Source organism: Pholcus phalangioides, unplaced genomic scaffold (genome assembly GCF_987345545.1).
Source record: "Pholcus phalangioides strain wild (caught in Gottingen) unplaced genomic scaffold, Ppha-v1.0 ptg000172l_1, whole genome shotgun sequence".
Classification (NCBI taxonomy): domain Eukaryota; kingdom Metazoa; phylum Arthropoda; class Arachnida; order Araneae; family Pholcidae; genus Pholcus; species Pholcus phalangioides.
The window spans coordinates 1776787-1796995 of NW_028301637.1; positions in this window are offsets into that span (position 1 = coordinate 1776787).

Genomic DNA, 20209 nt, shown 5'->3' on the forward strand with positions numbered 1-20209 from the left:
CGAAACGCAAGTCCTTATATACCCATCGAGATGAAAAATTTCCCAGAAATTTTTGGAAAATTCCTAGAATCGTATAAAAATTTTGTATAACATTCCCCTGTACGACAGGTTCGAAAAATTTCCTGGAATTCCAGAAAATTTCCGGGATATTTTTGGACCCGACCAAGAATGGTTGCAGCTGACGATTCGACGGTTCAGTAATCGAACCTGTAGACCCGGCTGTTCATATTGTTATTATTATTATTTTTTTTCATCAATAAGTAGGGGACGTCCTCGGCTGTAAAAGTATATCACGACGTTGAAGATGCAGCGCCATCTATCGATCATAACTGTGGAATGCTACGGTTCCAATGCAGACAGTCCATGTAATTGAAATTACGTTCTCGCAGATGCGCGAATTCATACAGTTACTTTCAGATACGAAACAAATTTATCTCATCGAGAGTCTCTGAGTGCATTTAAAGTCCACCACCAACTTGGACGGGAAAAGCGATGACTGGCGAGAAGAGCTTCAAATCACAAATGCTTCATTTCAGAACCTTAATGTTTTCACAGTTTTGTACAGTGCTTGCAGAGCATCTGATCTCTTGAATGATATGAAAAATAAAACTCGTATGGTAAGCAGTTTCTTGGGATTGGATCGGCAAAGAAAAGACGTTCAATAAACCTCCAGATGAAAACACTAGCATCAAACATATCAGATATCAGTTTGCATGTCAAAGTGTTGTAACCTGGGGGTAGCGGCTGCCAACACAACATTCAAAAAGGGCAGCCGTACCAAAAAAAAAGAAAGAAAAAAAAATAGGAGAAGCGAAACCGCAGTTTCGCCCCCCGTCAACGCCCAAGAAAGTTTCACTTTGCTTTGGCAAGTTAGAACTAACAAAAGAAAAACTCGAAGAACTCAAGAAAACATTTTTTGTTAGTTTTTTTTTTAAAGTTTTTTTTGTTTTTTTGTTTTTAATTTTTTTTTTTTTTTTTTTGCGTTTTTTTTTTCTCATCTGCGACTTGACGGTGATTTCGCCAAGTCTACATCGATTCAGAACCAGTTTCTGAAGTACCCAATTCAACGCAATGCCAAACTCGGTTTAAAATCCGCAAAACTGTCGCATGTTGGCACGCGCTAGCTTCCTCACTCGGCGCATGTTCTCTGGGACTGGAGTCGAGGCGCGAATTGGGGCAGATCTTCTTCTCCTGCGTGGCACTTCAATCGCTCGAGGAGCAATAACATCTAAATAGCTTCCTCCCAAGAAGTCCAACGTTGGAGATGTTGGTTGGATATTTCCAACGCAACAATAACTCGGTTCAGAAGAAATGTAGCTTCCTCCTAACGAGTAGTGTAGGGTCGGACTTGTAGGACGAAGGCGGCCAGCACATTCGAATGTTTGGTCACCGAAAAAGAACCTCTCGAAAGAGCTTTCGTCGTCGTCGTCGTCCTCCTCCTCCTCCTCTCCAACGTGCGCCACAACGAACGGTTGTTGTTCATATTCCTCCCTCGCAACCTGTTCCGGAATTCCAGCATTCGATGAAAGCGGTGGAATGCTTTCTTCCATCTGATTTTCAGAGACAGGCAGAAATAGTGAGGATATTTCACTTACTTCGTCGTCGGAGCTGTCCCTTGGGATGGCACGAAGAAAATCCCAAAGCTGACCAGCCTTTCCATTAGACGACATCTCTCTTTGAGCACGAAGGATAATGTCTTCTATATTCATGGATGGTCCCGACACTTCGAATAAGCTGGAGTCGGTGCCCGGTGCCTCCAACAGGCTTGAGCAATCACCCTCGTACTCAGAACTGTTAGGGCTCAAGGAGATGTTGACGGCCTCCTCACGAGCCTCTTCACCAGACGCCTTCTGCTCAGGTGGTACGGCGTCATCCTCCTCCACATTCCTTGTGCGGAATCTCTTCCAGCGCATCAACATAGATGTCACGAATGCTATTGCGCAAATTTTCGCCATCTTCTCTCTCTCTCTTTTCGTTAATACGAATCCACCGATAACGTGGTGGAGAATTAAAAGGGTCGACTCCCGGCCGCAAAACGAATAAACGATGAATCGTGTAAACGTGACACAGCGAGGAGCCGAGGACGCGCGCGCGAAACGCAAATCCTTATATACCCATCGAGATGAAAAATTTCCCAGAAATTTTTGGAAAATTCCTAGAATCGTATAAAAATTTTGTATAACATTCCCCTGTACGACAGGTTCGAAAAATTTCCTGGAATTCCAGAAAATTTCCGGGATATTTTTGGACCCGACCAAGAATGGTTGCAGCTGACGATTCGACGGTTCAGTAATCGAACCTGTAGACCCGGCTGTTCATATTGTTATTATTATTATTTTTTTTCATCAATAAGTAGGGGACGTCCTCGGCTGTAAAAGTATATCACGACGTTGAAGATGCAGCGCCATCTATCGATCATAACTGTGGAATGCTACGGTTCCAATGCAGACAGTCCATGTAATTGAAATTACGTTCTCGCAGATGCGCGAATTCATACAGTTACTTTCAGATACGAAACAAATTTATCTCATCGAGAGTCTCTGAGTGCATTTAAAGTCCACCACCAACTTGGACGGGAAAAGCGATGACTGGCGAGAAGAGCTTCAAATCACAAATGCTTCATTTCAGAACCTTAATGTTTTCACAGTTTTGTACAGTGCTTGCAGAGCATCTGATCTCTTGAATGATATGAAAAATAAAACTCGTATGGTAAGCAGTTTCTTGGGATTGGATCGGCAAAGAAAAGACGTTCAATAAACCTCCAGATGAAAACACTAGCATCAAACATATCAGATATCAGTTTGCATGTCAAAGTGTTGTAACCTGGGGGTAGCGGCTGCCAACACAACATTCAAAAAGGGCAGCCGTACCAAAAAAAAAGAAAGAAAAAAAAATAGGAGAAGCGAAACCGCAGTTTCGCCCCCCGTCAACGCCCAAGAAAGTTTCACTTTGCTTTGGCAAGTTAGAACTAACAAAAGAAAAACTCGAAGAACTCAAGAAAACATTTTTTGTTAGTTTTTTTTTTTTAAGTTTTTTTTGTTTTTTTGTTTTTAATTTTTTTTTTTTTTTTGCGTTTTTTTTTTCTCATCTGCGACTTGACGGTGATTTCGCCAAGTCTATATCGATTCAGAACCAGTTTCTGAAGTACCCAATTCAACGCAATGCCAAACTCGGTTTAAAATCCGCAAAACTGTCGCATGTTGGCACGCGCTAGCTTCCTCACTCGGCGCATGTTCTCTGGGACTGGAGTCGAGGCGCGAATTGGGGCAGATCTTCTTCTCCTGCGTGGCACTTCAATCGCTCGAGGAGCAATAACATCTAAATAGCTTCCTCCCAAGAAGTCCAACGTTGGAGATGTTGGTTGGATATTTCCAACGCAACAATAACTCGGTTCAGAAGAAATGTAGCTTCCTGCTAACGAGTAGTGTAGGGTCGGACTTGTAGGACGAAGGCGGCCAGCACATTCGAATGTTTGGTCACCGAAAAAGAACCTCTCGAAAGAGCTTTCGTCGTCGTCGTCGTCCTCCTCCTCCTCCTCTCCAACGTGCGCCACAACGAACGGTTGTTGTTCATATTCCTCCCTCGCAACCTGTTCCGGAATTCCAGCATTCGATGAAAGCGGTGGAATGCTTTCTTCCATCTGATTTTCAGAGACAGGCAGAAATAGTGAGGATATTTCACTTACTTCGTCGTCGGAGCTGTCCCTTGGGATGGCACGAAGAAAATCCCAAAGCTGACCAGCCTTTCCATTAGACGACATCTCTCTTTGAGCACGAAGGATAATATCTTCTATATTCATGGATGGTCCCGACACTTCGAATAAGCTGGAGTCGGTGCCCGGTGCCTCCAACAGGCTTGAGCAATCACCCTCGAACTCAGAACTGTTAGGGCTCAAGGAGATGTTGACGGCCTCCTCACGAGCCTCTTCACCAGACGCCTTCTGCTCAGGTGGTACGGCGTCATCCTCCTCCACATTCCTTGTGCGGAATCTCTTCCAGCGCATCAACATAGATGTCACGAATGCTATTGCGCAAATTTTCGCCATCTTCTCTCTCTCTCTTTTCGTTAATACGAATCCACCGATAACGTGGTGGAGAATTAAAAGGGTCGACTCCCTGCCGCAAAACGAATAAACGATGAATCGTGTAAACGTGACACAGCGAGGAGCCGAGGACGCGCGCGCGAAACGCAAGTCCTTATATACCCATCGAGATGAAAAATTTCCCAGAAATTTTTGGAAAATTCCTAGAATCGTATAAAAATTTTGTATAACATTCCCCTGTACGACAGGTTCGAAAAATTTCCTGGAATTCCAGAAAATTTCCGGGATATTTTTGGACCCGACCAAGAATGGTTGCAGCTGACGATTCGACGGTTCAGTAATCGAACCTGTAGACCCGGCTGTTCATATTGTTATTATTATTTTTTTTTTTCATCAATAAGTAGGGGACGTCCTCGGCTGTAAAAGTATATCACGACATTGAAGATGCAGCGCCATCTATCGATCATAACTGTGGAATGCTACGGTTCCAATGCAGACAGTCCATGTAATTGAAATTACGTTCTCGCAGATGCGCGAATTCATACAGTTACTTTCAGATACGAAACAAATTTATCTCATCGAGAGTCTCTGAGTGCATTTAAAGTCCACCACCAACTTGGACGGGAAAAGCGATGACTGGCGAGAAGAGCTTCAAATCACAAATGCTTCATTTCAGAACCTTAATGTTTTCACAGTTTTGTACAGTGCTTGCAGAGCATCTGATCTCTTGAATGATATGAAAAATAAAACTCGTATGGTAAGCAGTTTCTTGGGATTGGATCGGCAAAGAAAAGACGTTCAATAAACCTCCAGATGAAAACACTAGCATCAAACATATCAGATATCAGTTTGCATGTCAAAGTATTGTAACCTGGGGGTAGCGGCTGCCAACACAACATTCAAAAAGGGCAGCCGTACCAAAAAAAAAGAAAGAAAAAAAAATAGGAGAAGCGAAACCGCAGTTTCGCCCCCCGTCAACGCCCAAGAAAGTTTCACTTTGCTTTAGCAAGTTAGAACTAACAAAAGAAAAACTCGAAGAACTCAAGAAAACATTTTTTGTTAGTTTTTTTTTTAAGTTTTTTTTGTTTTTTTGTTTTTAATTTTTTTTTTTTTTTTTTTTTGCGTTTTTTTTTTCTCATCTGCGACTTGACGGTGATTTCGCCAAGTCTACATCGATTCAGAACCAGTTTCTGAAGTACCCAATTCAACGCAATGCCAAACTCGGTTTAAAATCCGCAAAACTGTCGCATGTTGGCACGCGCTAGCTTCCTCACTCGGCGCATGTTCTCTGGGACTGGAGTCGAGGCGCGAATTGGGGCAGATCTTCTTCTCCTGCGTGGCACTTCAATCGCTCGAGGAGCAATAACATCTAAATAGCTTCCTCCCAAGAAGTCCAACGTTGGAGATGTTGGTTGGATATTTCCAACGCAACAATAACTCGGTTCAGAAGAAATGTAGCTTCCTCCTAACGAGTAGTGTAGGGTCGGACTTGTAGGACGAAGGCGGCCAGCACATTCGAATGTTTGGTCACCGAAAAAGAACCTCTCGAAAGAGCTTTCGTCGTCGTCGTCGTCCTCCTCCTCCTCCTCTCCAACGTGCGCCACAACGAACGGTTGTTGTTCATATTCCTCCCTCGCAACCTGTTCCGGAATTCCAGCATTCGATGAAAGCGGTGGAATGCTTTCTTCCATCTGATTTTCAGAGACAGGCAGAAATAGTGAGGATATTTCACTTACTTCGTCGTCGGAGCTGTCCCTTGGGATGGCACGAAGAAAATCCCAAAGCTGACCAGCCTTTCCATTAGACGACATCTCTCTTTGAGCACGAAGGATAATATCTTCTATATTCATGGATGGTCCCGACACTTCGAATAAGCTGGAGTCGGTGCCCGGTGCCTCCAACAGGCTTGAGCAATCACCCTCGAACTCAGAACTGTTAGGGCTCAAGGAGATGTTGACGGCCTCCTCACGAGCCTCTTCACCAGACGCCTTCTGCTCAGGTGGTACGGCGTCATCCTCCTCCACATTCCTTGTGCGGAATCTCTTCCAGCGCATCAACATAGATGTCACGAATGCTATTGCGCAAATTTTCGCCATCTTCTCTCTCTCTCTTTTCGTTAATACGAATCCACCGATAACGTGGTGGAGAATTAAAAGGGTCGACTCCCTGCCGCAAAACGAATAAACGATGAATCGTGTAAACGTGACACAGCGAGGAGCCGAGGACGCGCGCGCGAAACGCAAGTCCTTATATACCCATCGAGATGAAAAATTTCCCAGAAATTTTTGGAAAATTCCTAGAATCGTATAAAAATTTTGTATAACATTCCCCTGTACGACAGGTTCGAAAAATTTCCTGGAATTCCAGAAAATTTCCGGGATATTTTTGGACCCGACCAAGAATGGTTGCAGCTGACGATTCGACGGTTCAGTAATCGAACCTGTAGACCCGGCTGTTCATATTGTTATTATTATTATTTTTTTTCATCAATAAGTAGGGGACGTCCTCGGCTGTAAAAGTATATCACGACGTTGAAGATGCAGCGCCATCTATCGATCATAACTGTGGAATGCTACGGTTCCAATGCAGACAGTCCATGTAATTGAAATTACGTTCTCGCAGATGCGCGAATTCATACAGTTACTTTCAGATACGAAACAAATTTATCTCATCGAGAGTCTCTGAGTGCATTTAAAGTCCACCACCAACTTGGACGGGAAAAGCGATGACTGGCGAGAAGAGCTTCAAATCACAAATGCTTCATTTCAGAACCTTAATGTTTTCACAGTTTTGTACAGTGCTTGCAGAGCATCTGATCTCTTGAATGATACGAAAAATAAAACTCGTATGGTAAGCAGTTTCTTGGGATTGGATCGGCAAAGAAAAGACGTTCAATAAACCTCCAGATGAAAACACTAGCATCAAACATATCAGATATCAGTTTGCATGTCAAAGTGTTGTAACCTGGGGGTAGCGGCTGCCAACACAACATTCAAAAAGGGCAGCCGTACCAAAAAAAAAGAAAGAAAAAAAAATAGGAGAAGCGAAACCGCAGTTTCGCCCCCCGTCAACGCCCAAGAAAGTTTCACTTTGCTTTGGCAAGTTAGAACTAACAAAAGAAAAACTCGAAGAACTCAAGAAAACATTTTTTGTTAGTTTTTTTTTTTAAGTTTTTTTGTTTTTAATTTTTTTTTTGCGTTTTTTTTTGCGTTTTTTTTTTCTCATCTGCGACTTGATGGTGATTTCGCCAAGTCTACATCGATTCAGAACCAGTTTCTGAAGTACCCAATTCAACGCAATGCCAAACTCGGTTTAAAATCCGCAAAACTGTCGCATGTTGGCACGCGCTAGCTTCCTCACTCGGCGCATGTTCTCTGGGACTGGAGTCGAGGCGCGAATTGGGGCAGATCTTCTTCTCCTGCGTGGCACTTCAATCGCTCGAGGAGCAATAACATCTAAATAGCTTCCTCCCAAGAAGTCCAACGTTGGAGATGTTGGTTGGATATTTCCAACGCAACAATAACTCGGTTCAGAAGAAATGTAGCTTCCTCCTAACGAGTAATGTAGGGTCGGACTTGTAGGACGAAGGCGGCCAGCACATTCGAATGTTTGGTCACCGAAAAAGAACCTCTCGAAAGAGCTTTCGTCGTCGTCGTCGTCCTCCTCCTCCTCCTCTCCAACGTGCGCCACAACGAACGGTTGTTGTTCATATTCCTCCCTCGCAACCTGTTCCGGAATTCCAGCATTCGATGAAAGCGGTGGAATGCTTTCTTCCATCTGATTTTCAGAGACAGGCAGAAATAGTGAGGATATTTCACTTACTTCGTCGTCGGAGCTGTACCTTGGGATGGCACGAAGAAAATCCCAAAGCTGACCAGCCTTTCCATTAGACGACATCTCTCTTTGAGCACGAAGGATAATGTCTTCTATATTCATGGATGGTCCCGACACTTCGAATAAGCTGGAGTCGGTGCCCGGTGCCTCCAACAGGCTTGAGCAATCACCCTCGTACTCAGAACTGTTAGGGCTCAAGGAGATGTTGACGGCCTCCTCACGAGCCTCTTCACCAGACGCCTTCTGCTCAGGTGGTACGGCGTCATCCTCCTCCACATTCCTTGTGCGGAATCTCTTCCAGCGCATCAACATAGATGTCACGAATGCTATTGCGCAAATTTTCGCCATCTTCTCTCTCTCTCTTTTCGTTAATACGAATCCACCGATAACGTGGTGGAGAATTAAAAGGGTCGACTCCCGGCCGCAAAACGAATAAACGATGAATCGTGTAAACGTGACACAGCGAGGAGCCGAGGACGCGCGCGCGAAACGCAAGTCCTTATATACCCATCGAGATGAAAAATTTCCCAGAAATTTTTGGAAAATTCCTAGAATCGTATAAAAATTTTGTATAACATTCCCCTGTACGACAGGTTCGAAAAATTTCCTGGAATTCCAGAAAATTTCCGGGATATTTTTGGACCCAACCAAGAATGGTTGCAGCTGACGATTCGACGGTTCAGTAATCGAACCTGTAGACCCGGCTGTTCATATTGTTATTATTTTTATTTTTTTTCATCAATAAGTAGGGGACGTCCTGGGCTGTAAAAGTATATCACGACGTTGAAGATGCAGCACCATCTATCGATCATAACTGTGGAATGCTACGGTTCCAATGCAGACAGTCCATGTAATTGAAATTACGTTCTCGCAGATGCGCGAATTCATACAGTTACTTTCAGATACGAAATAAATTTATCTCATCGAGAGTCTCTGAGTGCATTTAAAGTCCACCACCAACTTGGACGGGAAAAGCGATGACTGGCGAGAAGAGCTTCAAATCACAAATGCTTCATTTCAGAACCTTAATGTTTTCACAGTTTTGTACAGTGCTTGCAGAGCATCTGATCTCTTGAATGATACGAAAAATAAAACTCGTATGGTAAGCAGTTTCTTGGGATTGGATCGGCAAAGAAAAGACGTTCAATAAACCTCCAGATGAAAACACTAGCATCAAACATATCAGATATCAGTTTGCATGTCAAAGTGTTGTAACCTGGGGGTAGCGGCTGCCAACACAACATTCAAAAAGGGCAGCCGTACCAAAAAAAAAGAAAGAAAAAAAATAGGAGAAGCGAAACCGCAGTTTCGCCCCCCGTCAACGCCCAAGAAAGTTTCACTTTGCTTTGGCAAGTTAGAACTAACAAAAGAAAAACTCGAAGAACTCAAGAAAACATTTTTTGTTAGTTTTTTTTTTTAAGTTTTTTTGTTTTTAATTTTTTTTTTGCGTTTTTTTTTGCGTTTTTTTTTTCTCATCTGCGACTTGATGGTGATTTCGCCAAGTCTACATCGATTCAGAACCAGTTTCTGAAGTACCCAATTCAACGCAATGCCAAACTCGGTTTAAAATCCGCAAAACTGTCGCATGTTGGCACGCGCTAGCTTCCTCACTCGGCGCATGTTCTCTGGGACTGGAGTCGAGGCGCGAATTGGGGCAGATCTTCTTCTCCTGCGTGGCACTTCAATCGCTCGAGGAGCAATAACATCTAAATAGCTTCCTCCCAAGAAGTCCAACGTTGGAGATGTTGGTTGGATATTTCCAACGCAACAATAACTCGGTTCAGAAGAAATGTAGCTTCCTCCTAACGAGTAATGTAGGGTCGGACTTGTAGGACGAAGGCGGCCAGCACATTCGAATGTTTGGTCACCGAAAAAGAACCTCTCGAAAGAGCTTTCGTCGTCGTCGTCGTCCTCCTCCTCCTCCTCTCCAACGTGCGCCACAACGAACGGTTGTTGTTCATATTCCTCCCTCGCAACCTGTTCCGGAATTCCAGCATTCGATGAAAGCGGTGGAATGCTTTCTTCCATCTGATTTTCAGAGACAGGCAGAAATAGTGAGGATATTTCACTTACTTCGTCGTCGGAGCTGTACCTTGGGATGGCACGAAGAAAATCCCAAAGCTGACCAGCCTTTCCATTAGACGACATCTCTCTTTGAGCACGAAGGATAATGTCTTCTATATTCATGGATGGTCCCGACACTTCGAATAAGCTGGAGTCGGTGCCCGGTGCCTCCAACAGGCTTGAGCAATCACCCTCGTACTCAGAACTGTTAGGGCTCAAGGAGATGTTGACGGCCTCCTCACGAGCCTCTTCACCAGACGCCTTCTGCTCAGGTGGTACGGCGTCATCCTCCTCCACATTCCTTGTGCGGAATCTCTTCCAGCGCATCAACATAGATGTCACGAATGCTATTGCGCAAATTTTCGCCATCTTCTCTCTCTCTCTTTTCGTTAATACGAATCCACCGATAACGTGGTGGAGAATTAAAAGGGTCGACTCCCGGCCGCAAAACGAATAAACGATGAATCGTGTAAACGTGACACAGCGAGGAGCCGAGGACGCGCGCGCGAAACGCAAGTCCTTATATACCCATCGAGATGAAAAATTTCCCAGAAATTTTTGGAAAATTCCTAGAATCGTATAAAAATTTTGTATAACATTCCCCTGTACGACAGGTTCGAAAAATTTCCTGGAATTCCAGAAAATTTCCGGGATATTTTTGGACCCGACCAAGAATGGTTGCAGCTGACGATTCGACGGTTCAGTAATCGAACCTGTAGACCCGGCTGTTCATATTGTTATTATTTTTATTTTTTTTCATCAATAAGTAGGGGACGTCCTGGGCTGTAAAAGTATATCACGACGTTGAAGATGCAGCACCATCTATCGATCATAACTGTGGAATGCTACGGTTCCAATGCAGACAGTCCATGTAATTGAAATTACGTTCTCGCAGATGCGCGAATTCATACAGTTACTTTCAGATACGAAATAAATTTATCTCATCGAGAGTCTCTGAGTGCATTTAAAGTCCACCACCAACTTGGACGGGAAAAGCGATGACTGGCGAGAAGAGCTTCAAATCACAAATGCTTCATTTCAGAACCTTAATGTTTTCACAGTTTTGTACAGTGCTTGCAGAGCATCTGATCTCTTGAATGATATGAAAAATAAAACTCGTATGGTAAGCAGTTTCTTGGGATTGGATCGGCAAAGAAAAGACGTTCAATAAACCTCCAGATGAAAACACTAGCATCAAACATATCAGATATCAGTTTGCATGTCAAAGTGTTGTAACCTGGGGGTAGCGGCTGCCAACACAACATTCAAAAAGGGCAGCCGTACCAAAAAAAAAGAAAGAAAAAAAAATAGGAGAAGCGAAACCGCAGTTTCGCCCCCCGTCAACGCCCAAGAAAGTTTCACTTTGCTTTGGCAAGTTAGAACTAACAAAAGAAAAACTCGAAGAACTCAAGAAAACATTTTTTGTTAGTTTTTTTTTTTAAGTTTTTTTTGTTTTTTTGTTTTTAATTTTCTTTTTTTTTTTTTTTTGCGTTTTTTTTTCTCATCTGCGACTTGACGGTGATTTCGCCAAGTCTACATCGATTCAGAACCAGTTTCTGAAGTACCCAATTCAACGCAATGCCAAACTCGGTTTAAAATCCGCAAAACTGTCGCATGTTGGCACGCGCTAGCTTCCTCACTCGGCGCATGTTCTCTCGGACTGGAGTCGAGGCGCGAATTGGGGCAGATCTTCTTCTCCTGCGTGGCACTTCAATCGCTCGAGGAGCAATAACATCTAAATAGCTTCCTCCCAAGAAGTCCAACGTTGGAGATGTTGGTTGGATATTTCCAACGCAACAATAACTCGGTTCAGAAGAAATGTAGCTTCCTCCTAACGAGTAGTGTAGGGTCGGACTTGTAGGACGAAGGCGGCCAGCACATTCGAATGTTTGGTCACCGAAAAAGAACCTCTCGAAAGAGCTTTCGTCGTCGTCGTCGTCCTCCTCCTCCTCCTCTCCAACGTGCGCCACAACGAACGGTTGTTGTTCATATTCCTCCCTCGCAACCTGTTCCGGAATTCCAGCATTCGATGAAAGCGGTGGAATGCTTTCTTCCATCTGATTTTCAGAGACAGGCAGAAATAGTGAGGATATTTCACTTACTTCGTCGTCGGAGCTGTCCCTTGGGATGGCACGAAGAAAATCCCAAAGCTGACCAGCCTTTCCATTAGACGACATCTCTCTTTGAGCACGAAGGATAATGTCTTCTATATTCATGGATGGTCCCGACACTTCGAATAAGCTGGAGTCGGTGCCCGGTGCCTCCAACAGGCTTGAGCAATCACCCTCGTACTCAGAACTGTTAGGGCTCAAGGAGATGTTGACGGCCTCCTCACGAGCCTCTTCACCAGACGCCTTCTGCTCAGGTGGTACGGCGTCATCCTCCTCCACATTCCTTGTGCGGAATCTCTTCCAGCGCATCAACATAGATGTCACGAATGCTATTGCGCAAATTTTCGCCATCTTCTCTCTCTCTCTTTTCGTTAATACGAATCCACCGATAACGTGGTGGAGAATTAAAAGGGTCGACTCCCGGCCGCAAAACGAATAAACGATGAATCGTGTAAACGTGACACAGCGAGGAGCCGAGGACGCGCGCGCGAAACGCAAGTCCTTATATACCCATCGAGATGAAAAATTTCCCAGAAATTTTTGGAAAATTCCTAGAATCGTATAAAAATTTTGTATAACATTCCCCTGTACGACAGGTTCGCAAAATTTCCTGGAATTCCAGAAAATTTCCGGGATATTTTTGGACCCGACCAAGAATGGTTGCAGCTGACGATTCGACGGTTCAGTAATCGAACCTGTAGACCCGGCTGTTCATATTGTTATTATTATTTTTTTTTTCATCAATAAGTAGGGGACGTCCTCGGCTGTAAAAGTATATCACGACGTTGAAGATGCAGCGCCATCTATCGATCATAACTGTGGAATGCTACGGTTCCAATGCAGACAGTCCATGTAATTGAAATTACGTTCTCGCAGATGCGCGAATTCACACAGTTACTTTCAGATACGAAATAAATTTATCTCATCGAGAGTCTCTGAGTGCATTTAAAGTCCACCACCAACTTGGACGGGAAAAGCGATGACTGGCGAGAAGAGCTTCAAATCACAAATGCTTCATTTCAGAACCTTAATGTTTTCACAGTTTTGTACAGTGCTTGCAGAGCATCTGATCTCTTGAATGATATGAAAAATAAAACTCGTATAGTAAGCAGTTTCTTGGGATTGGATCGGCAAAGAAAAGACGTTCAATAAACCTCCAGATGAAAACACTAGCATCAAACATATCAGATATCAGTTTGCATGTCAAAGTGTTGTAACCTGGGGGTAGCGGCTGCCAACACAACATTCAAAAAGGGCAGCCGTACCAAAAAAAAAGAAAGAAAAAAAAATAGGAGAAGCGAAACCGCAGTTTCGCCCCCCGTCAACGCCCAAGAAAGTTTCACTTTGCTTTGGCAAGTTAGAACTAACAAAAGAAAAACTCGAAGAACTCAAGAAAACATTTTTTGTTAGTTTTTTTTTTTAAGTTTTTTTGTTTTTAATTTTTTTTTTTGCGTTTTTTTTTTCTCATCTGCGACTTGATGGTGATTTCGCCAAGTCTACATCGATTCAGAACCAGTTTCTGAAGTACCCAATTCAACGCAATGCCAAACTCGGTTTAAAATCCGCAAAACTGTCGCATGTTGGCACGCGCTAGCTTCCTCACTCGGCGCATGTTCTCTGGGACTGGAGTCGAGGCGCGAATTGGGGCAGATCTTCTTCTCCTGCGTGGCACTTCAATCGCTCGAGGAGCAATAACATCTAAATAGCTTCCTCCCAAGAAGTCCAACGTTGGAGATGTTGGTTGGATATTTCCAACGCAACAATAACTCGGTTCAGAAGAAATGTAGCTTCCTCCTAACGAGTAGTGTAGGGTCGGACTTGTAGGACGAAGGCGGCCAGCACATTCGAATGTTTGGTCACCGAAAAAGAACCTCTCGAAAGAGCTTTCGTCGTCGTCGTCGTCGTCCTCCTCCTCCTCCTCTCCAACGTGCGCCACAACGAACGGTTGTTGTTCATATTCCTCCCTCGCAACCTGTTCCGGAATTCCAGCATTCGATGAAAGCGGTGGAATGCTTTCTTCCATCTGATTTTCAGAGACAGGCAGAAATAGTGAGGATATTTCACTTACTTCGTCGTCGGAGCTGTCCCTTGGGATGGCACGAAGAAAATCCCAAAGCTGACCAGCCTTTCCATTAGACGACATCTCTCTTTGAGCACGAAGGATAATGTCTTCTATATTCATGGATGGTCCCGACACTTCGAATAAGCTGGAGTCGGTGCCCGGTGCCTCCAACAGGCTTGAGCAATCACCCTCGTACTCAGAACTGTTAGGGCTCAAGGAGATGTTGACGGCCTCCTCACGAGCCTCTTCACCAGACGCCTTCTGCTCAGGTGGTACGGCGTCATCCTCCTCCACATTCCTTGTGCGGAATCTCTTCCAGCGCATCAACATAGATGTCACGAATGCTATTGCGCAAATTTTCGCCATCTTCTCTCTCTCTCTTTTCGTTAATACGAATCCACCGATAACGTGGTGGAGAATTAAAAGGGTCGACTCCCGGCCGCAAAACGAATAAACGATGAATCGTGTAAACGTGACACAGCGAGGAGCCGAGGACGCGCGCGCGAAACGCAAGTCCTTATATACCCATCGAGATGAAAAATTTCCCAGAAATTTTTGGAAAATTCCTAGAATCGTATAAAAATTTTGTATAACATTCCCCTGTACGACAGGTTCGAAAAATTTCCTGGAATTCCAGAAAATTTCCGGGATATTTTTGGACCCGACCAAGAATGGTTGCAGCTGACGATTCGACGGTTCAGTAATCGAACCTGTAGACCCGGCTGTTCATATTGTTATTATTATTTTTTTTTCATCAATAAGTAGGGGACGTCCTCGGCTGTAAAAGTATATCACGACGTTGAAGATGCAGCGCCATCTATCGATCATAACTGTGGAATGCTACGGTTCCAATGCAGACAGTCCATGTAATTGAAATTACGTTCTCGCAGATGCGCGAATTCATACAGTTACTTTCAGATACGAAATAAATTTATCTCATCGAGAGTCTCTGAGTGCATTTAAAGTCCACCACCAACTTGGACGGGAAAAGCGATGACTGGCGAGAAGAGCTTCAAATCACAAATGCTTCATTTCAGAACCTTAATGTTTTCACAGTTTTGTACAGTGCTTGCAGAGCATTTGATCTCTTGAATGATATGAAAAATAAAACTCGTATGGTAAGCAGTTTCTTGGGATTGGATCGGCAAAGAAAAGACGTTCAATAAACCTCCAGATGAAAACACTAGCATCAAACATATCAGATATCAGTTTGCATGTCAAAGTGTTGTAACCTGGGGGTAGCGGCTGCCAACACAACATTCAAAAAGGGCAGCCGTACCAAAAAAAAAGAAAGAAAAAAAAATAGGAGAAGCGAAACCGCAGTTTCGCCCCCCGTCAACGCCCAAGAAAGTTTCACTTTGCTTTGGCAAGTTAGAACTAACAAAAGAAAAACTCGAAGAACTCAAGAAAACATTTTTTGTTAGTTTTTTTTTTTAAGTTTTTTTGTTTTTAATTTTTTTTTTTTTTTTTTGCGTTTTTTTTTCTCATCTGCGACTTGATGGTGATTTCGCCAAGTCTACATCGATTCAGAACCAGTTTCTGAAGTACCCAATTCAACGCAATGCCAAACTCGGTTTAAAATCCGCAAAACTGTCGCATGTTGGCACGCGCTAGCTTCCTCACTCGGCGCATGTTCTCTGGGACTGGAGTCGAGGCGCGAATTGGGGCAGATCTTCTTCTCCTGCGTGGCACTTCAATCGCTCGAGGAGCAATAACATCTAAATAGCTTCCTCCCAAGAAGTCCAACGTTGGAGATGTTGGTTGGATATTTCCAACGCAACAATAACTCGGTTCAGAAGAAATGTAGCTTCCTCCTAACGAGTAGTGTAGGGTCGGACTTGTAGGACGAAGGCGGCCAGCACATTCGAATGTTTGGTCACCGAAAAAGAACCTCTCGAAAGAGCTTTCGTCGTCGTCGTCGTCCTCCTCCTCCTCCTCTCCAACGTGCGCCACAACGAACGGTTGTTGTTCATATTCCTCCCTCGCAACCTGTTCCGGAATTCCAGCATTCGATGAAAGCGGTGGAATGCTTTCTTCCATCTGATTTTCAGAGACAGGCAGAAATAGTGAGGATATTTCACTTACTTCGTCGTCGGAGCTGTCCCTTGGGATGGCACGAAGAAAATCCCAAAGCTGACCAGCCTTTCCATTAGACGACATCTCTCTTTGAGCACGAAGGATAATGTCTTCTATATTCATGGATGGTCTCGACACTTCGAATAAGCTGGAGTCGGTGCCCGGTGCCTCCAACAGGCTTGAGCAATCACCCTCGTACTCAGAACTGTTAGGGCTCAAGGAGATGTTGACGGCCTCCTCACGAGCCTCTTCACCAGACGCCTTCTGCTCAGGTGGTACGGCGTCATCCTCCTCCACATTCCTTGTGCGGAATCTCTTCCAGCGCATCAACATAGATGTCACGAATGCTATTGCGCAAATTTTCGCCATCTTCTCTCTCTCTCTTTTCGTTAATACGAATCCACCGATAACGTGGTGGAGAATTAAAAGGGTCGACTCCCGGCCGCAAAACGAATAAACGATGAATCGTGTAAACGTGACACAGCGAGGAGCCGAGGACGCGCGCGCGAAACGCAAGTCCTTATATACCCATCGAGATGAAAAATTTCCCAGAAATTTTTGGAAAATTCCTAGAATCGTATAAAAATTTTGTATAACATTCCCCTGTACGACAGGTTCGAAAAATTTCCTGGAATTCCAGAAAATTTCCGGGATATTTTTGGACCCGACCAAGAATGGTTGCAGCTGACGATTCGACGGTTCAGTAATCGAACCTGTAGACCCGGCTGTTCATATTGTTATTATTATTATTTTTTTTCATCAATAAGTAGGGGACGTCCTCGGCTGTAAAAGTATATCACGACGTTGAAGATGCAGCGCCATCTATCGATCATAACTGTGGAATGCTACGGTTCCAATGCAGACAGTCCATGTAATTGAAATTACGTTCTCGCAGATGCGCGAATTCATACAGTTACTTTCAGATACGAAATAAATTTATCTCATCGAGAGTCTCTGAGTGCATTTAAAGTCCACCACCAACTTGGACGGGAAAAGCGATGACTGGCGAGAAGAGCTTCAAATCACAAATGCTTCATTTCAGAACCTTAATGTTTTCACAGTTTTGTACAGTGCTTGCAGAGCATCTGATCTCTTGAATGATATGAAAAATAAAACTCGTATGGTAAGCAGTTTCTTGGGATTGGATCGGCAAAGAAAAGACGTTCAATAAACCTCCAGATGAAAACACTAGCATCAAACATATCAGATATCAGTTTGCATGTCAAAGTGTTGTAACCTGGGGGTAGCGGCTGCCAACACAACATTCAAAAAGGGCAGCCGTACCAAAAAAAAAGAAAGAAAAAAAACAGGAGAAGCGAAACCGCAGTTTCGCCCCCCGTCAACGCCCAAGAAAGTTTCACTTTGCTTTGGCAAGTTAGAACTAACAAAAGAAAAACTCGAAGAACTCAAGAAAACATTTTTGTTAGTTTTTTTTTTTAAGTTTTTTTTGTTTTTTTGTTTTTAATTTTTTTTTTTTTTAAGTTTTTTTTTTCTCATCTGCGACTTGACGGTGATTTCGCCAAGTCTACATCGATTCAGAACCAGTTTCTGAAGTACCCAATTCAACGCAATGCCAAACTCGGTTTAAAATCCGCAAAACTGTCGCATGTTGGCACGCGCTAGCTTCCTCACTCGGCGCATGTTCTCTGGGACTGGAGTCGAGGCGCGAATTGGGGCAGATCTTCTTCTCCTGCGTGGCACTTCAATCGCTCGAGGAGCAATAACATCTAAATAGCTTCCTCCCAAGAAGTCCAACGTTGGAGATGTTGGTTGGATATTTCCAACGCAACAATAACTCGGTTCAGAAGAAATGTAGCTTCCTCCTAACGAGTAGTGTAGGGTCGGACTTGTAGGACGAAGGCGGCCAGCACATTCGAATGTTTGGTCACCGAAAAAGAACCTCTCGAAAGAGCTTTCGTCGTCGTCGTCGTCCTCCTCCTCCTCCTCTCCAACGTGCGCCACAACGAACGGTTGTTGTTCATATTCCTCCCTCGCAACCTGTTCCGGAATTCCAGCATTCGATGAAAGCAGTGGAATGCTTTCTTCCATCTGATTTTCAGAGACAGGCAGAAATAGTGAGGATATTTCACTTACTTCGTCGTCGGAGCTGTCCCTTGGGATGGCACGAAGAAAATCCCAAAGCTGACCAGCCTTTCCATTAGACGACATCTCTCTTTGAGCACGAAGGATAATGTCTTCTATATTCATGGATGGTCCCGACACTTCGAATAAGCTGGAGTCGGTGCCCGGTGCCTCCAACAGGCTTGAGCAATCACCCTCGTACTCAGAACTGTTAGGGCTCAAGGAGATGTTGACGGCCTCCTCACGAGCCTCTTCACCAGACGCCTTCTGCTCAGGTGGTACGGCGTCATCCTCCTCCACATTCCTTGTGCGGAATCTCTTCCAGCGCATCAACATAGATGTCACGAATGCTATTGCGCAAATTTTCGCCATCTTCTCTCTCTCTCTTTTCGTTAATACGAATCCACCGATAACGTGGTGGAGAATTAAAAGGGTCGACTCCCGGCCGCAAAACGAATAAACGATGAATCGTGTAAACGTGACACAGCGAGGAGCCGAGGACGCGCGCGCGAAACGCAAGTCCTTATATACCCATCGAGATGAAAAATTTCCCAGAAATTTTTGGAAAATTCCTAGAATCGTATAAAAATTTTGTATAACATTCCCCTGTACGACAGGTTCGAAAAATTTCCTGGAATTCCAGAAAATTTCCGGGATATTTTTGGACCCGACCAAGAATGGTTGCAGCTGACGATTCGACGGTTCAGTAATCGAACCTGTAGACCCGGCTGTTCATATTGTTATTATTATTTTTTTTTTTCATCAATAAGTAGGGGACGTCCTCGGCTGTAAAAGTATATCACGACGTTGAAGATGCAGCGCCATCTATCGATCATAACTGTGGAATGCTACGGTTCCAATGCAGACAGTCCATGTAATTGAAATTACGTTCTCGCAGATGCGCGAATTCATACAGTTACTTTCAGATACGAAATAAATTTATCTCATCGAGAGTCTCTGAGTGCATTTAAAGTCCACCACCAACTTGGACGGGAAAAGCGATGACTGGCGAGAAGAGCTTCAAATCACAAATGCTTCATTTCAGAACCTTAATGTTTTCACAGTTTTGTACAGTGCTTGCAGAGCATCTGATCTCTTGAATGATATGAAAAATAAAACTCGTATGGTAAGCAGTTTCTTGGGATTGGATCGGCAAAGAAAAGACGTTCAATAAACCTCCAGATGAAAACACTAGCATCAAACATATCAGATATCAGTTTGCATGTCAAAGTGTTGTAACCTGGGGGTAGCGGCTGCCAACACAACATTCAAAAAGGGCAGCCGTACCAAAAAAAAAGAAAGAAAAAAAAATAGGAGAAGCGAAACCGCAGTTTCGCCCCCCGTCAACGCCCAAGAAAGTTTCACTTTGCTTTGGCAAGTTAGAACTAACAAAAGAAAAACTCGAAGAACTCAAGAAAACATTTTTGTTAGTTTTTTTTTTTAAGTTTTTTTTGTTTTTTTGTTTTTAATTTTTTTTTTTTTTTTTGCGTTTTTTTTTTCTCATCTGCGACTTGACGGTGATTTCGCCAAGTCTACATCGATTCAGAACCAGTTTCTGAAGTACCCAATTCAACGCAATGCCAAACTCGGTTTAAAATCCGCAAAACTGTCGCATGTTGGCACGCGCTAGCTTCCTCACTCGGCGCATGTTCTCTGGGACTGGAGTCGAGGCGCGAATTGGGGCAGATCTTCTTCTCCTGCGTGGCACTTCAATCGCTCGAGGAGCAATAACATCTAAATAGCTTCCTCCCAAGAAGTCCAACGTTGGAGATGTTGGTTGGATATTTCCAACGCAACAATAACTCGGTTCAGAAGAAATGTAGCTTCCTCCTAACGAGTAGTGTAGGGTCGGACTTGTAGGACGAAGGCGGCCAGCACATTCGAATGTTTGGTCACCGAAAAAGAACCTCTCGAAAGAGCTTTCGTCGTCGTCGTCGT